Source organism: Podarcis vaucheri (assembly GCF_965113315.1).
Source record: "Podarcis vaucheri genome assembly, chromosome: 13".
NCBI classification, from domain to species: Eukaryota; Metazoa; Chordata; class Lepidosauria; order Squamata; family Lacertidae; genus Podarcis; species Podarcis vaucheri.
The window spans coordinates 24233877-24248894 of NC_138751.1; the positions used below are offsets into that span (position 1 = coordinate 24233877).

At 47.5% G+C, this 15018-nt stretch overlaps 1 protein-coding gene and 1 long non-coding RNA gene across 9 annotated transcripts in view; one reads left to right on the forward strand and one right to left on the reverse strand.

Annotated features, from left to right (window-relative positions):
* Positions 1-534: 534 nt before the first annotated feature.
* LOC309517044 lies at positions 535-12857 on the reverse strand. 2 transcript variants are annotated; one of them, XR_014213129.1, is made up of 5 exons: positions 12187-12857; positions 11752-11952; positions 10240-10347; positions 2040-5229; positions 535-638 (listed from the first exon to the last, which is right to left on the reverse strand). It is a non-coding gene; the product is annotated as an uncharacterized lncRNA (long non-coding RNA). The 2 variants fall into 2 exon arrangements; XR_014213130.1 differs by having other exon boundaries at positions 11752-12857.
* Positions 12858-12912: 55 nt separating this feature from the next.
* NDRG2 (NDRG family member 2) overlaps positions 12913-15018 on the forward strand; it is a 42250-nt gene continuing 40144 nt past the window's right edge. For 5 of the 7 annotated variants that reach the window (XM_082196036.1, XM_082196034.1, XM_082196039.1 and 2 more), the window contains exon 1: positions 12913-13045. The gene's annotated coding sequence lies outside the window, so the exon portion shown is untranslated. Of the gene's footprint in view, positions 13050-15018 lie in introns of all 7 variants that reach the window. The other 2 variants (XM_082196035.1, XM_082196038.1) reach the window with 1 other exon arrangement.

Below are 15018 nucleotides of genomic sequence, written 5' to 3' on the forward strand. Positions count from 1 at the left end.
CCTATCAGCTTTGATCCTGGGGCGGCCCGAGGCTGCAAGAGGAGTGGAATAGATCCAGCTCTGGTCTGCTGTTCCTGGCTGCTTGCCACTTGGTGCCAACACGTTTCCAGGCTCAAAGCCAGTTCCTTTTGGACTCATACACCACCACCCCCTTCCCCAAATTGCCATGGAAACCATCCCCACAGCGAGGCCTATCCAGATTCCCTTCCTCATCCACCCTTTCGAAAGGTTCTCTCTCCTCCACCCTACCCCCGCATGAGAGGCCTTCCCTCAGCGGAGGACCCCCTTGTCAAGTCGCTGGGAAGCCCCAGGGCCAGACCTAAGCTGAAAAGAATAGGATAAGGGGGCTGCTGTTTGTCGAGCCTGCCAGCCCCACGCCTTGGCAGGCCAGCCCTGGTGCACAATAGGGCATTGAGAAGTCTTTTCGCTCGCTCTCCTGCGCACACACACACCCCTTCATAGCGCTTGGCATCAGATCTTTTGTTCTCTTCACTGGGAAAAGTCGCCTTACCCAGAGCCCTGGCTCGGTGACCAGCCAAAGCCTCACACGGGTGGGAGGAAGTCGGGAACGGAGGATCTTTGCAAGGGCAGCTGCTAACTGTTCCCTCCGTTGAGAGCCGGCCCTTGCCTTGCTGTGCCTGTTGAGTGAGGTTCGAAAGCAGAAGCTCAACAGGTGAAGTTTTCCTCAAGAATACCTGTTGAATTGCTACCTCTTAAGGGCTTGGCTGTTCAAGGCATAGAGAGATTTGCCTCCTCACCCCCCCCCCCAGCATTACTCCTCAAAGAGATCCTTCCCATGCCCAGCAAAAACAGAGGATCTCATAAGGGTGCAGGCATAGGCAAACTCGGCCCTCCAGATGTTTTGGGACTACAATTCCCATCATCCCTGACCACTGGTCCTGTTAGCTAAGGATGATGGGAGTTGTAGTCCCAAAACATCTGGAGGGCCAAGTTTGTCTATGCCTGGGTTAGGGGAAAGGCCTCCACATTACCTGCACTGCATAAGGCAAGATATTATCCAGCGACTCCCTAAGTGATTGTGCTCTCTGTTAAATATTTGGATCTAGAATATCCCTTGGGCACTCTGCTTCTTCAACATATTTTCACTCAAGGAAGCATGTCTGTTGTGGACGGAACACCAAGAGAGCAAGAATTATGTATAAATAAGCACATTCCTGTACTCTGTGTTAGAGTACAGCTACCATTTGCCGGGTCTGTGCTTCCAGTTATTAATAAGGATTAGAATCCACCTATGTAGGAGTTAATTGCCAAAGTCTGAAAGAGCTGCCTTCTATCCCTCTTTCACTATTAAAGAGTGCTTAAAAGGTATTCAGGAGTGGTTCATTGGGACAGGATCTTAAAATCACTTGACACGGGGTCCTGGCTTCCAGACAGTTTCACTCTTCAAATAATTAATGGGCATCTTGTAAATGCTTGTTGAGAACAGGGCACATCAGGGCTGCTGCATCTTATTCCCACCCCCTGGCAAAAGCTCCTCTTTCCTTCGTGATTGTTAAAAGCGTAGGAGCACTGCTCTCCTTTGCGTCGGACTCACTCAGGCTTAAATGGAGCTCAGGAGTGCCAAGTCAAAGACCTCGACCCTCCGCTGGGAATAGGGAGAAATTAAACTTAGCTCACATTTAAAGGAGGACCTCGTACCTCATTCTCTCTCTTCCCCAAAGGACGCATGAACACAAGAACAGCCATACACTTCTCCAAGTTTTGCAGTGCCTGCTAGTAATGTATACCAAAAAGGCATAGACCAGCTAGGACGAAGCATGCATAAAAATGAATAGATCGGTGAAAACAACGTATCAAAAATGCATTCATTTGGGGAAAACTGCTCTGCAATAATGTGTATAATAGGCAAAATTGCATCCCAACATAATAACAACAATAATAATTTTATTATTTACACCCCTCCCATCTGGCTGGGTTTCCCCAGCCACTCTGTGTATATTAAGAAATGATTATATTAGGATAAAAATTCATAGTAAAATGCTAGTGAATTTTCATGAGGAATTAAAAAAACAACCAACCTGATGTGGGAATGTGGGAGCATTGAACTTAAAGATTGCAAAAATGAAAAACTGTGAGAAATCGAAATTGGCAGATTTGCCCATCGCTGTCCTTCATTTTCTTCACTTAACCTTGTAGGCTAATGGACCTCAGTTATTTACTTATTTCATAAAATTTATACACCACTTGGCTGTAAAAAGAGTCAAAGTGGTTTACAAAAGATAAAAGAGTAAAATCAAGAAAAATGGACAACCCTAGTTAGACATGCCCATTAATTTCAATGGGTCTCTTCTGATTATGCCTCACACTGAAATACAACCCACTGGGGCTTGATAGAAGGAGGATTTCCCACCCTTGCGATAGGTTCATACTTTCCAGCCTGCAGATGCTAAAATAATAAGCCCATTATTTAATCTGGAACAATTTACTGTCACCTGTTGCCATATTAAAACCACGCACCCCTGTGGATATACGAGCCTCATTTTATAGGAACACACTGGAAGGGTAGGGGAAGAATACACCCACAGCAAAGTGATTAAGAGGAGCCGAAATCTAATCCATGTCCAGTATCTTGGTGTTACACTGTGTACCCCTTGTCTGCCCAACCACCCACCATGATGCATAGCTAAGCCCAAGCTTGGAATAGAGCCCTGGAGTCCACACACACACACACATACACACCTGCACTACCCACTAGGTCACACTCTCCCATCCCAGGGAACTCAAGGGATGAATTTCCCATCTTTCCTTCTGTGGACCCCACTTCCTCCTGTTTCATCCAAGTGCCATGGGGAGTTTCAAGCATCTCGCTGCCTCCCACTCTTTCTCCAATAAAAATGCCCCTTTTTGTGCCTTGGGAACAGATGGGCCCATGTAGACCAGAGGAGGGATAAGCTCTGCCCATTGCCCCGCGTGGGGGGTTATGTGTGTTTGGGGCTCCATTTTAAAGGGCTGGTGTCTCCCACGCCCCATGCCTGCTCTGGTGTCTCTTTAAATCAATCCTTGTTTGCCTCACATGCTCTGCCAAGTGTCCTATTTTTAGAGACGCTCCTTGTCTCCGATCCGACCCCCCTCGACTTGTTTTGCAGCTTCCCCTGCCAGCCTCTCTGAGCCTGAGCCAAGGGGGTGGGAGAGGCCAGTGCCAACCGCATTACCCACCTTAACGCTGCCCCCTCCGTCTCCATGTCTCTGCATCCCACCCTCCACGTGTCCCTGCAACACTGGCGAACTGCCAGGAGGTCCACCTCGAGGGCTGGATCTACTGCACACACAGCCCATTCCCCAGATAGCCCTTGGCTGCTCCCTCTTTTCCAAATGTAGCCCAAGCCACTCACTCTTTACTAAGGACTGCTTGCACGCCCCGCTTCCTTTCAAATCCGCCAGGGAGGAGGTTCCACCACAAACCATGTATTGTTGTGTGTCCTGTAGAAACCAGAGGCCTTCTCTTTTCTTCGGGTGCTCCCCTTTGGAGCTAAAGAGCAAGAGGAGGAGGGGGAGAAAAGAGCAGAATCCAGCTGAGGCAGGCTTCTGTTGCATTGCAGGTCAGGAACAAAATGTCCCAGAAGCAGGTCCAAGAAGAAGAGAAAAAAGTGGGGTGGAAGGGTGCGAGGAAGAGAGAAAGAAGAGCGAGGAATTCTCTCCAAAGTCTAGGTTGGTGTTTCCGAGAAGAGACACGAAGGTCCAGATTCCAACTCCAAAATTGGATGCTGACAATGAGAGGCAGGGCCGCCCCTACTACTAGGCTTATCAGACACATGGCCAAGGATTTATTCCCCGCTGGCTGGGTGATGCCATTTGGGTTTTCTAACTCAAATGCCAAAATATCTAGATGGCCTCTAGTCCAACGTTCAAATTACAGAAGGGATGGAGGGGTATTTTTGTGGTAGCCCCCTTAGTGACACTTCTGTAAAACTGTGGGAGTGCTTGATTCAGATAAAATTAAATGGAAATCAAAGGGTGGGCCTTGTGGATTTCATCAAGTCCAGCTTCCCCACCACCAATAATTCCAGCCCTGCTCCCATTGCCAGGGGTGCTCATTTGCAAACCAGCTTTTGTTTAAGTGCTTGACATGTTTTATATTGTTTTTTACGTCTCATCTCATCCTGTGGCATTTTATATGAATGTGTCATTTACAAATATTCAAATAAATAAAAATAAAGATCCACTTCCTTCAGAAAAAAATTTCCAAATATTGTGTGCATTCACACCTCTCAGAATTATTCAGTGATGGACTGGGAGACATGAGGGTCACCTGCGTTTATACTTTGTTACTGAGTGAGCACTGAGAAACCAGTCATGGCAACTCAGCAGCACAGCGCAGATTGTGTGAACTGCTTACACTGAAAAGTGTTTGGTTCAAAGAGTGTCTGGTGTAGGCAACCTCTTTCTGTAATGGAGAGACGATGAAGGCTTATTAATGAGGAATTTTTACATTGACTACTTCAGCTCATAGCGACTTACGGTGAAGAAAAATCTTCCTTAAAAATTATAGCACAAAATAAAACTTCAGAAGAATGATAATAAGCACAAACTCCCTGGCTTAACAACCAAGTTCCAACCCACCATGGCTTACTGGTTCAGTGCAGTAATTCACAGACTGCGTGCCATGAAACAACTGCCACAGTGATAATTATTAAATAACGAGGGACTTTTTATGAGCCTGAAACACCCATTCACAGGGGAGGCTGCCCACTGTCTCTCTGTATGATTTACTGCTCTGGCCTTGCCTTCTTTAAATCAAGCTTCTCATGAAAAGGAGTCAGGGCTGGAACAATAAATTCTGCTGCACCTCTGCATCGGAAGGTGTACTCCCTTGTGGACAGATGCAACAAAATTAGAGGAAGCTGCCTGGTGTATCTCTGCGTAACACAGTGCTCTGAGCCTTCCAATCAGAAAACTTGCTCAGAAAAGTGACTGACACAGAATCACAGGGGTGCTCTCCGCTACGAGTAGTTCATTCTCCCTCTTAAAAACCAAACTTTTCTCAGGTACAAGAGTGGAATGTGCTTATTTCAATTCAGGTAGAAAAGTGTTCTCCTCAGCTCTCAGGAAATTGCTGGCTTGCTAAAAAGCCTGCTGAAAGGTATAAAGCCTTACATTGTCTTCTGAGGAACAACAGTGAAGAGTATTTGCTCACCTCAGGAGGAAGTGAATTCCATGAGGCCACTACTGTGATGTTCCAGTCCTCACTTCTTTCAGCGATGGGGCCTTCTGTTTGGTGGGGATATGGGCAAGAGAAAAAGAATGGGACCACATCCCAGGTGTTTTCATACCAGATACTGCATCCCTCAAACAGATTTATGTGAACTTGCCCAGTGCCAGATATCCGTATTTGTGTGTTTCTAGATGCTTTGGTGCCAGAAGCAGGAAGCCCCCAAGATGGTAAAAATCTAAACTAAATAACTAACAATTCCCTGCCCTTTTATGGTACCCAGAACTCTGCTGCTAAAGTCAGGCTGTCTTGTCCCGGTCTCTGGTGTCCTCTGAGGCCGAGATCTGCATTGTTCCATAAACCTGGTATGCTGACTGAAAGGAATATGAGGCTGAATCATTTGAATTCTAAACTTTTAAATACGTAATTTGCACCGTGACGCCACTGCTACCAATCCTCAGAATGCTTCAAATGGGCTTTTAATATGTTCGCTTCATTGGACTTTTGTTCATGTCATCTTGATCTCTTTTTTGCGGTAATAAACCTTGCAAATAAAAAAAAAGCAAAAATGAGGTATACGTTTGTTTTGTCTCGCTTTAAAAAGAATTCGCTACAGATGATACACTCTTTGTGCTAAGTTCCCAATGCGAGTGACGCTGAGGCTCCACAGCTGCCCTCAAAAACCTACTGCCTGCAATCTCAGATATGTGGCAGCAGGGATGAAGAGGGAGCTGGTCCTAGTTACTCATTAGTGAAGGGGAAGCATTTTTCGTGTGCTCAGGGATAATACATATACCTATGAAATCATGTAGGCCAGGCCTGGTCCCATGCTACAGTCAAGATGTGACATGATTTGGGGCTAAACTCCACTGGACTTTAAATGTGTCTTTGCAACAGCGGCCTTTGACACCATTGACCATAACATCCTTCTGGACTGTCTTGAGGGGCTGGGAGCTGGGGGCACTGTTATACAGTGGTTCCGCTCTTTTCTCCTGGGCCGTGTCCAGAAAGTGGTGTTGGGGGATGAGTGTTCAGACCCCTGGGCTCTCACTTGTGGGGTGCCTCAGGGTTCCATCCTCTCCCCCATGCTTTTTAACATCTACATGAAGCCACTGGGAGAGATCATCAGGGGGTATGGGCTGGGTGTTCATCAGTATGCAAATGATACCCAGCTCTACCTCTCTTTCAAATCAGAACCAGTGAAGGCGATGAAGGTCCTGTTTGAGTGCCTAGAGGCGGCTGCAGGATAGATGGCGGATAACGGATTGAAGTTTAATCCTGACAAGACAGAAGTACTGTTTTGGGGGGAGCTCCCTGGTCCTGCATGGAGCAACTGTGCCCCTGAAGGAGCAGGTGTGCGGCCTGGGAGTCATTTTGGACTCACAGCTGTCCATGGAGGCACAGGTCAATTCTGTGTCCAGGGCAGCTGTCTACCAGCTCCATCTGGTACACAGGCTAAGACCCTACCTGCCCGCGGACTGTCTCGCCAGAGTGGTTGGTGCATGCTCCAGTTATCTCCCGCTTGGACTACTGCAACATGCTCTACATGAGGCTACCTTTGAAGGTGATCCAGAAACTACAACTAATCCAGAATGCAGCAGCCAGACTGGTGACTGGGAGCAGCTACCAAGACCAAGATCTTGAAAGATGTACATTGGCTCCCAGTACGTTTCTGAGCACAATTCAAAGTGTTGGTGCTGACCTTTAAAGCCCTAAATGGCCTTGGCCCAGTATACTTGAAGGAGCATCTCCACCCACATCGTTCAGCCTGGACACTGAGGTCTAGCACCGAGGGCCTTCTGGCGGTTCCCTCACTGCGAGAAGCCAAGTTACAGGGAACCAGGCAGAGGGCCTTCTCGGTAGTGGCACCCGCCCTGTGGAACACTGTCCCATCAGATGTCAAAGAAATAAACAACTATCTGATGTTTAGAAGACATCTGAAGGCAGCCCTGTTTAGGGAAGTTTTTAATGATTGATGTTTTAATGTATTTTTAATCTCTTGTTGGAAGCTGCCCAGAGTGGCTGGGGAAACTCAACCAGATGGGTGGGGTATAAATACAGTGGTACCTCTGGTTACGAACTTAATTTGTTCCGGAGGTCCGTTCTTAACCTGAAACCGTTCTTTACCTGAGGTACCACTTTAGCTAATGGGGCCTCCCGCTGCTGCCGCGCGATTTCTGTTCTCATTCTGAGGTAAAATTCTAAACTCGGTGTACTACTTCCAGGTTAGCGGTGTCTGTAACCTGAAGTGTTTGTAACCCGAGGTGTTTGTAACCCGAGGTACCACTGTAATAAATTATTATTATTATTATTATTATTATTATTATTATTATTATGCCTTTAAGGTTTGTTTAAAAGGCAAATTGTATCAGCTCTGTGCACATGAGAATTACCTGGATCAGAGCAGGCATATGAGAAAGCAAATTTGACACTTTCCTTCCCTGCTAACACAACCCTGAAGAAAACCCATCCTCTGAAGGATCACCAAGGGTGCTTCGAGACAAGCTGTGTATTGAGAATTCACCCTGATATGTTTGCAGGGAGATTAGATGACATGTTGGCTATTCATCCTTTATGTGGAGAGAGTGGGTGACATTCTGTCAAAACAAGTGCGATCTCACACATTTTTTTGTCATTTTCCTTATTGCAAAGAAGCCTGATCTATGGGGGAAGTGACTTGGTTGTGCAGGAGTCCCAAATAAACTGTAATAGCACAACCTGAATTTGCCAGTGTAGGATGGAATCCCGCCCGAAAACAGCGACTAACTGGAAGCGCCCCAAAGCAAATATCAATGAATTGGAGGATTTGCCCCACTAATACCACCAAAAGGGGCTTCCAGTCACTATTTTCAAATGGTATCCCATCACATCCCAGCAAGCTGCCCAATTCTAGCTGATTTGGGGCTCTTGTGAAACAAACTCATTTCTCCCAAACAACTGACTTTTTTTGCAGAACGGAAGGGAACATGCCCTGGAAAGTTTGATGCAACACTTTGCTTGATGATGCAAGGCTGCCTAATCTCTCCTAAAACAAATCAGGATGAAGGCTCATTAAAGAGGTTGTCTGGAAGCGACCCAAAGCAAGTATCAACTTTGGAATAGGGGTGTTGCTCTAGACCACAGCAGGGGAGCCACTGGGTTCGGACGCTGGCAGGAAGGGGAGAGAGAACGGGGGTTGGCACCCTCTGTATTCTGAAGGCGTTAAAGGGTTAAAGGCCCTCCACCATGCCTGCTCCAATTCCATTAATCTGAGTCGCTCTCCAGTTGATGTTATTTGCACTAGATAGATAGATGATAGATTAGATAGATAGATGATAGACAGATGATAGAGATAGATAGATAGATGATAGATGATAGATAGATAGATAGATAGATGATAGATAGATAGATAGATAGATAGATAGATATAGATAGATAATCGATAAATAGATAGATGGATATAGATAGATAGATGATAGATGGATAGATAGATGATAGATAGATAGATAGATAGATAGATAGATAGATAGATAGATAGATAGACAAATATGAGAGAATCCTGCATTTTGGATGCCCTGAAGCATTTAACTTCACACTGGAGTCACATCCATACCACACATTTAAAGCAAATGGCTTCTCCAAAAAAAACCTGAGACTGAGAACTGTAGTTTACCCCTCACAGAGCTACAATATCCAGGCACCCTTAACAAAGCCCAGTTCACAAGATTCTTTGGGGAAAGTCATGGGCTTTAAATGTCTGCTGTGGCTACAGTGTGGACCTCAATTCATATTTCAACTCCACATTGATAGCAAGTTGGGGTGGTATGGGTTAGGGGCTCAATACCAACAGTCAAACATTGCCATTCTTAGGTTGCCAAGCAAAGTATTTCAGCAGGGAAATAGAAAAGTTTGTAAGGGGTGCTGGATGTCGGGTTGCACCAACGCCGGAAAGTTAGTAGAGGCAGCTATGTATAGCAGCCCTCTCGCTCTCTGTGTGTGTGAGTGTGTGTGTGTGTGTGTTGTGATCCTTCACTACGATTAGTCCAGGATGCAAGCAGTACAGGGCCCAACTGGTTTGACCAGCTAGACTTGCCCAAAGAATGTGCCAGGCAAAACAGTCCCACCCAGCCCTGCCAGAAAAAGCAACATTTAAGTGGGTGGGTTAAGAACAGAACGCAGCCACTAGCTGTGAACTGAGAAAAGTTAGGAAGCTAGGAGAGAAGCAGCTCTCTGAGACTCAGGGCTGCGGAGAAGAGGTTATGCTTCGAGACACAGTCACACAGAGTTCGCTCTGTGTGCTGCTTTACGTGGGCACGAGAGAGGCATAGCGCCTCTCTTATCGTAACAACCGTGCACAGCCGTGCTGTAGTGGCAGCAACCTACCGGGGTAGTAAAAGATTCCAGCATCCTATTGTTTTCACTGCATTTGCAGGAGTGCAAAAACTGGGGCGGATGTCATCTAGCACCTGATAGATGACAATAAAGTGGGACTCTATTAAGAGCAGTGACACGGATCACTGGGGAGACCCTGGCTATGGGCTTGGGTGTTTTATCCTAGGGCAGGATTGTGGAAAATGTTAGTACAAGGCCAAATAATAGTTTTCATTTGCTATTATTTGTTATACCACCCTTCCAACAGACACTCAAGGGAGTATGTGCAGTCCTGCCCCCATCTTCTGTCCTTACAATAGTCCTGTGAGCAAGGTTAAATTGAAAGACAGTGACTGGCCCAAGGCCCACCTGTAAGCTTTGTGAAACAACAAGGAATTTCCTTCATAATATTTATTTATGGTATTTACATCCTGCTACTCAAGGTAGTTGTGTGTGTGTGTGTGTGTGTGTGTATACACACACACACACCCTCACTCAAGGAATACTCAAGGCGGAGACAAATAGATAGAGACAGACAGACACACACATACAAGACTAGTTTTGTATATATAACACATACAAAGCTACAGTTCAAAAGCAACAGCAACAAATCCACGGCAATAATAAAACAGCACTAAAACAGAGGCTCTAATTTATAAAATAGAACAACCTCAAAAAGAGTCCCACCAAGCATCAAGAAAAGAAGGGTCCAAACAAACCTCCTTTGGAAAGCCAAAGGGATGGGTCTCCACAGAGAACTGCTTCCCTGCCCAGGATATTCTGGGCCTTGGTTTTTCAGTTCTCTCCCTCAATCTCTGCCTCCTTCCCTAATTTGCAACAGAAAAGAAGAAGGAAAAATACAAGCTAATGTTAATAATTTTAAAAAGAGGGAGTCCTTTTCCAGATGATGTGGAAAATAAGAATATCCCATCAATTTAAACGTATACATTAATATAAGCAGTCCAAACAGGTGCCTAAATGAAACTGGGGTGATTGTAAGAAAGGGCGGTGAGATCTTCAAACCACCGGGTGATAGATGGTGGGTGTTCATCCTTCCAGATAGCTGGGTCATCCATCCACTGCTGGGATGCAGCTTTTGCCTGCATTGCAACATTGTCCCTAAAATGCAGGTCTTTTCCCGCAGAGCTGAATGGAGCCCATAGATTTATGTGGTGCAAAATAAAGGAGACCCTTTGGAGACTCCTTTGAGATGTCAACTGAACCTGCCCCATGCCTTGGTGACTCCAGACATTAAAAATCATGGCTGCGTCCCAGGTTCTGTGTTTTGAGCATGCCTTTTTGCAACCAAATGCTGGGAACGGTTTTTTTCCCCCTGGTAAAGTTAGTCAATCTGGCTCAGAAACGTGCTTAACCTCAAAGTTATTGCAACAGAACTAACCAAGGTAGATAAAGGGAAAGATACAGGCACCCTGCTACACAGCTGCTCATTTTTAAAAATAAAAATAAAGCAAACCTGCTCCTATCTCCCAGTAGTCTGGCCAGTGAATGTAACTACACTGATGTAATTAACAAAACCTTGGCACTTCAAAAAAAGACGGGGACCCTCTGTAAAATTATTGGTCTATCAAGTTGAACAATTCCTCCACTGACTGGCAAGGGATCTCCAGGATTTCAGACAGGGACATTTCCAGCCCTAAATGGAAAATCCAGGTTTGCCTGAGAACTCCTTTGCATCTAACAGTAAGCAAAACCATAGTTTATTATTAATAATAATTTGATTATTTCGTGCAAACAATGCACAGCTTACACTAGTGGTTTAACTCGGATAAAGGCAGCTTCCTAAATTCTTGTATTGGCTTTCAAAAATTAAAATGTATGCTCTCCTGCTTTGAATGGCTTTCAGTCTTCCCAGTTATAGACATGGGCGTAGTGAGGATTTTTTTGGGGGGATATGCTTTTGTTAGGGGGGCAGAACCTCAGATTTGCATTGATTTTGATTGATTGCCCACCCCCCAGCTATGTCCATGGTTATGGATGCTGTTGGATATATGGCTTGGGGATGAACCCAGCAGGGTGGGGGAAGACCAACTGAATTTGGCAAGATGGTTGCTTTAAGACGCAGTTAAGTAATTTTAGGCTCTGGGTATTGATGGTCTTATGGAGTGTTTTAGAGCTAGGAATCGACTACCATGAAATTGCTGTTTGTTTGAAGGCACGTGTGGATTTTAAAGCTTCAAAATCCTTCACTGGGAGTCAGTAGTGGAACTTACCTCTGAATAAACATGCATTGCAAAGAGGGATTTTTCTTGTCTCATCTGATTGCAAGTTTTGATGGGCAGATTGAAGCAGCAGACCAGAGAGACATGCTTGGCAGCATTCAGCGAGTTGATGGTTAAGTTGAAATCTGACTCTGGATCTTTTATGTTGACCCAGGTTCATCATAGGGGGGATAATTGGTACCCTGTAGTTAACTTTAAAAAAGCAAGAGGAGGAAGAAGAGTTATACCAAGACGCCAAACCTGCTAGGAAATCAGACCTTCTCTCCTGGAACCCTTTTTCTTGGAGAGCAGGTAAGAGCATGTGCAGAGTATTTCCTGAAACCTATGGAGGAATCCTGGGCAGTCCCACACACACCCCCCCCCGCAAACAACATATATCTGACAAATGGAGGGGATGCTACTTCAATCTAGATTTTGAAGCATCACCTATTTTAAAGATCAAGCGCGGCCTGCTACCTAATCTCAAGATTTGTGAAGATGGGCTCCGGTTGCTAACAGCTGAGCGGAAATGCATTTTGCACATGCTCGGCGGTGCCGCCTCTTCCACGTTTTCCGGGGCGCCCACTCCAAAATAGCTGCTTCTTCTGTCCCTGAGCTGAGCCTGGCGCTTAACTGGAGCTCTGTAATCCTCGCTGAGATTACTGCAAGGGGAGACGGGATCGGTTGTGCGACTGAGCGATTATTATTTTATTTCATTATTAGTTCCGGATTAACTACAGGTTTTTTTTTTGGCTGTTCGCTGCTTTCGGGAACGCCCCCTAGGGCTGGCCATAGGTTGCGGGGGGGAGGGGGAATTCGAGGACCTTTGCCCTGTAGGGGGCGCAGGGCCTCCGCTCCCCACACATTGTTTCGCCCCATTTTGCATTTGCACGTACATTTTTTTAAAAAGTATACTGCGCTCGAACTGAATCTGGATGTCAGCGGGGAGGGAGGTGCTCGGGTCACCCCGAGAGGAGAGGGGGGTCTTTCTCTGCCTTTTTAGGGATCCCCCTTTGTTACCAAGGATCTGGGGAAAGATGGTTGCCGGTCTCTCCTCCCCCTCCTTCTTCCCCTCCCCTGATTTCCTCCCCCCACCCCCTTTCCCTTCCTTGTTGGCAATCTGGATTGGCAGAGGCGGAGCTGGGGGGAGGGGATCTGGGGGGAGGGGTCTCTCCCTGGGGGTGGGGGGAGGTGGTGTTTGCAGTCAGAGAGTCAAAGGCAAGTGAAGGTGGAAAGACAGACGGAGCGACCGAGCGCAGCCGCCGCGGACGAGAGGGAGGCAGGCAGACAGACAGACGCGCGGACAGTGGGTACCAGAAAAACAGGGGGTGACATTTTGTGGGTGGGAGGGGCTGCCAGTCTGCAAAGCGCGGCTGTCCTTTTTTCCTATCCCCGGCTCCTTCTTCTTCTTCGCTTCTGACCTCCCCCGATCCCTTGCGAGCACCCCGAAAGGGAGGGAGGAGAAATCTGTTGCCAGATGTTGCCTAGTTTTATAGGAGATTAAATGCCCCTGTAGGCAGAATCTCCCGCTTTCCTCCCCCCGCGCACACCCCTAAATCGGGTGCCTAACCTCCCTAGAGCTAACTATACAAAAGCCGCCTCCCGCCCCCCGCCTCTTTAAAAAAAAACACCACCAAAACAAGAAGAATCCTCTGTTGCTTTTCGTTGCTATTGCTGTGAGTATTTTCGGGGAAATGTCTTGTGTGTGTAGGAGCCCCCTCCCTCCTCCTCCTCCTCCTCCTCCTCCTCGCCCGCGCCATGAGCTGCTTTGATTTGATTTCCTGCCCGCTTCCTCGATTCGCTTTGCGATTGACACGATCAACAGACTCAAATGTCAAATGGAAAAACACTCCGGATGGGAGGCACCCCTGCCTCCCCCCCCCAAGCCCTCGAAGGGCCAGATTGCTTATGCGTATTGGGGAGGGGGGTAAAGAGAGAAGAAGGGGAGGCAGGTTGACCCACCCCCTGGTCTCCATGTGAGAGGGGGGGTCTGTCAGGATGGAATTGGGAAAGACGGGGGGTGGCTGAGGGATTTTTGCCTTCTGCTAGAGGGAGAAGGAAAGGGGGGGGTCTGTGGGAGGATTAAGTGGGTTGCAACCAGAGGAGGATTTGCAAGCTGCAGGGTCCCTGAGCTCTGCTGGAAGCGAGGAGAGGTCTGTATGTGCGTGTCCCAAATCCGCCGGCAGCTTGGTCCTATTTCTGGGAGTGAGCAGTAAGCCCCAGTGGGTAGAAGCAAGGGGGGTGGGGCTAGGAGGTCAAGCTTCCAGGTGAGGGGGCCAGGATGCTAGTGGGTCGCAAGATGGATGGATCTGGGAGGCAGGAGGCAGAGTGCAAGGAGCTCTGGGGCTCTTTTTTCAAGGCTTGGCAGGTTGGAGAGCAGTCGGTGGTGGAGTCAACACTCCTGGGTTCTCTGGGAGGTGTGTGATCAGGTGAGAGCAGGTGGATGTTGCCGCCTTGGGCTCTCTGGCATCCAATGTTAAGGACCATAAAACCCAGGGTTGTCTGGGAGAGGAGGCAGTGGGGCGAGCGTCCGGATTCTGCCCTGGCTGTGCAGAAGAAGACTTCCAGAGGCATACCGTGCTGTCAAAGCTGTGTGCTGGGAGTTCAGCCGAGGCTCCTGGTTTGTTGAGAGAAGAGTCAGAGGGTTTGAAGTCCAAGGCTGGGGTGCCTGGATTTTTTATTCCTGGCTCTGGGAAGGGAGCCGGGTCTCATGGGGTCAGGGCCCAAAGAGATAGGGAAGCCGTTCATTCCCTTCGGAGCAAGGAGGGTGACTGGGTTTGGGCTTTTTTCCCTTTTTTTGCTGCATGTTCCCAGCCCCCAAGCCTGGTGGGGCTTCACGTGGCCTCAGCTGCAGGTGTGTGCCTGTGTTTCCAGATCCTCTGGTGTGAGTGCCAAGGCCCCCTGGCACGTAGGGCCCTCCCTGTGTTGGCATCTGTGGGCACCTGGAAGCTCTGTGGCAGCCCACATTACCTGCAGCTAACTTTCAGCTTTCCACAGTCTTCAGCAGAGCAGCAGCAGCAGCACAGTCTCCCGCCCCCTTGCCATGTGCTTGGGTTCTACTGCTGAAGACACCAGGGATCTTTCCCACATGTATCACCTCCTCACACATAACCTCTTGACTGTACTAGATGTGAGCACATCTAGGAACCCCCATTGTCCACTTTCCAAACAGAAGGTCTGGGAGTAATTGGGTTTATTTGGAGCAAGCAGTGAAGGGAAAACAGACCAGTTTTAGTCGAAACATCTCACGTGCATGGACATTAAGACTCTCCACACACA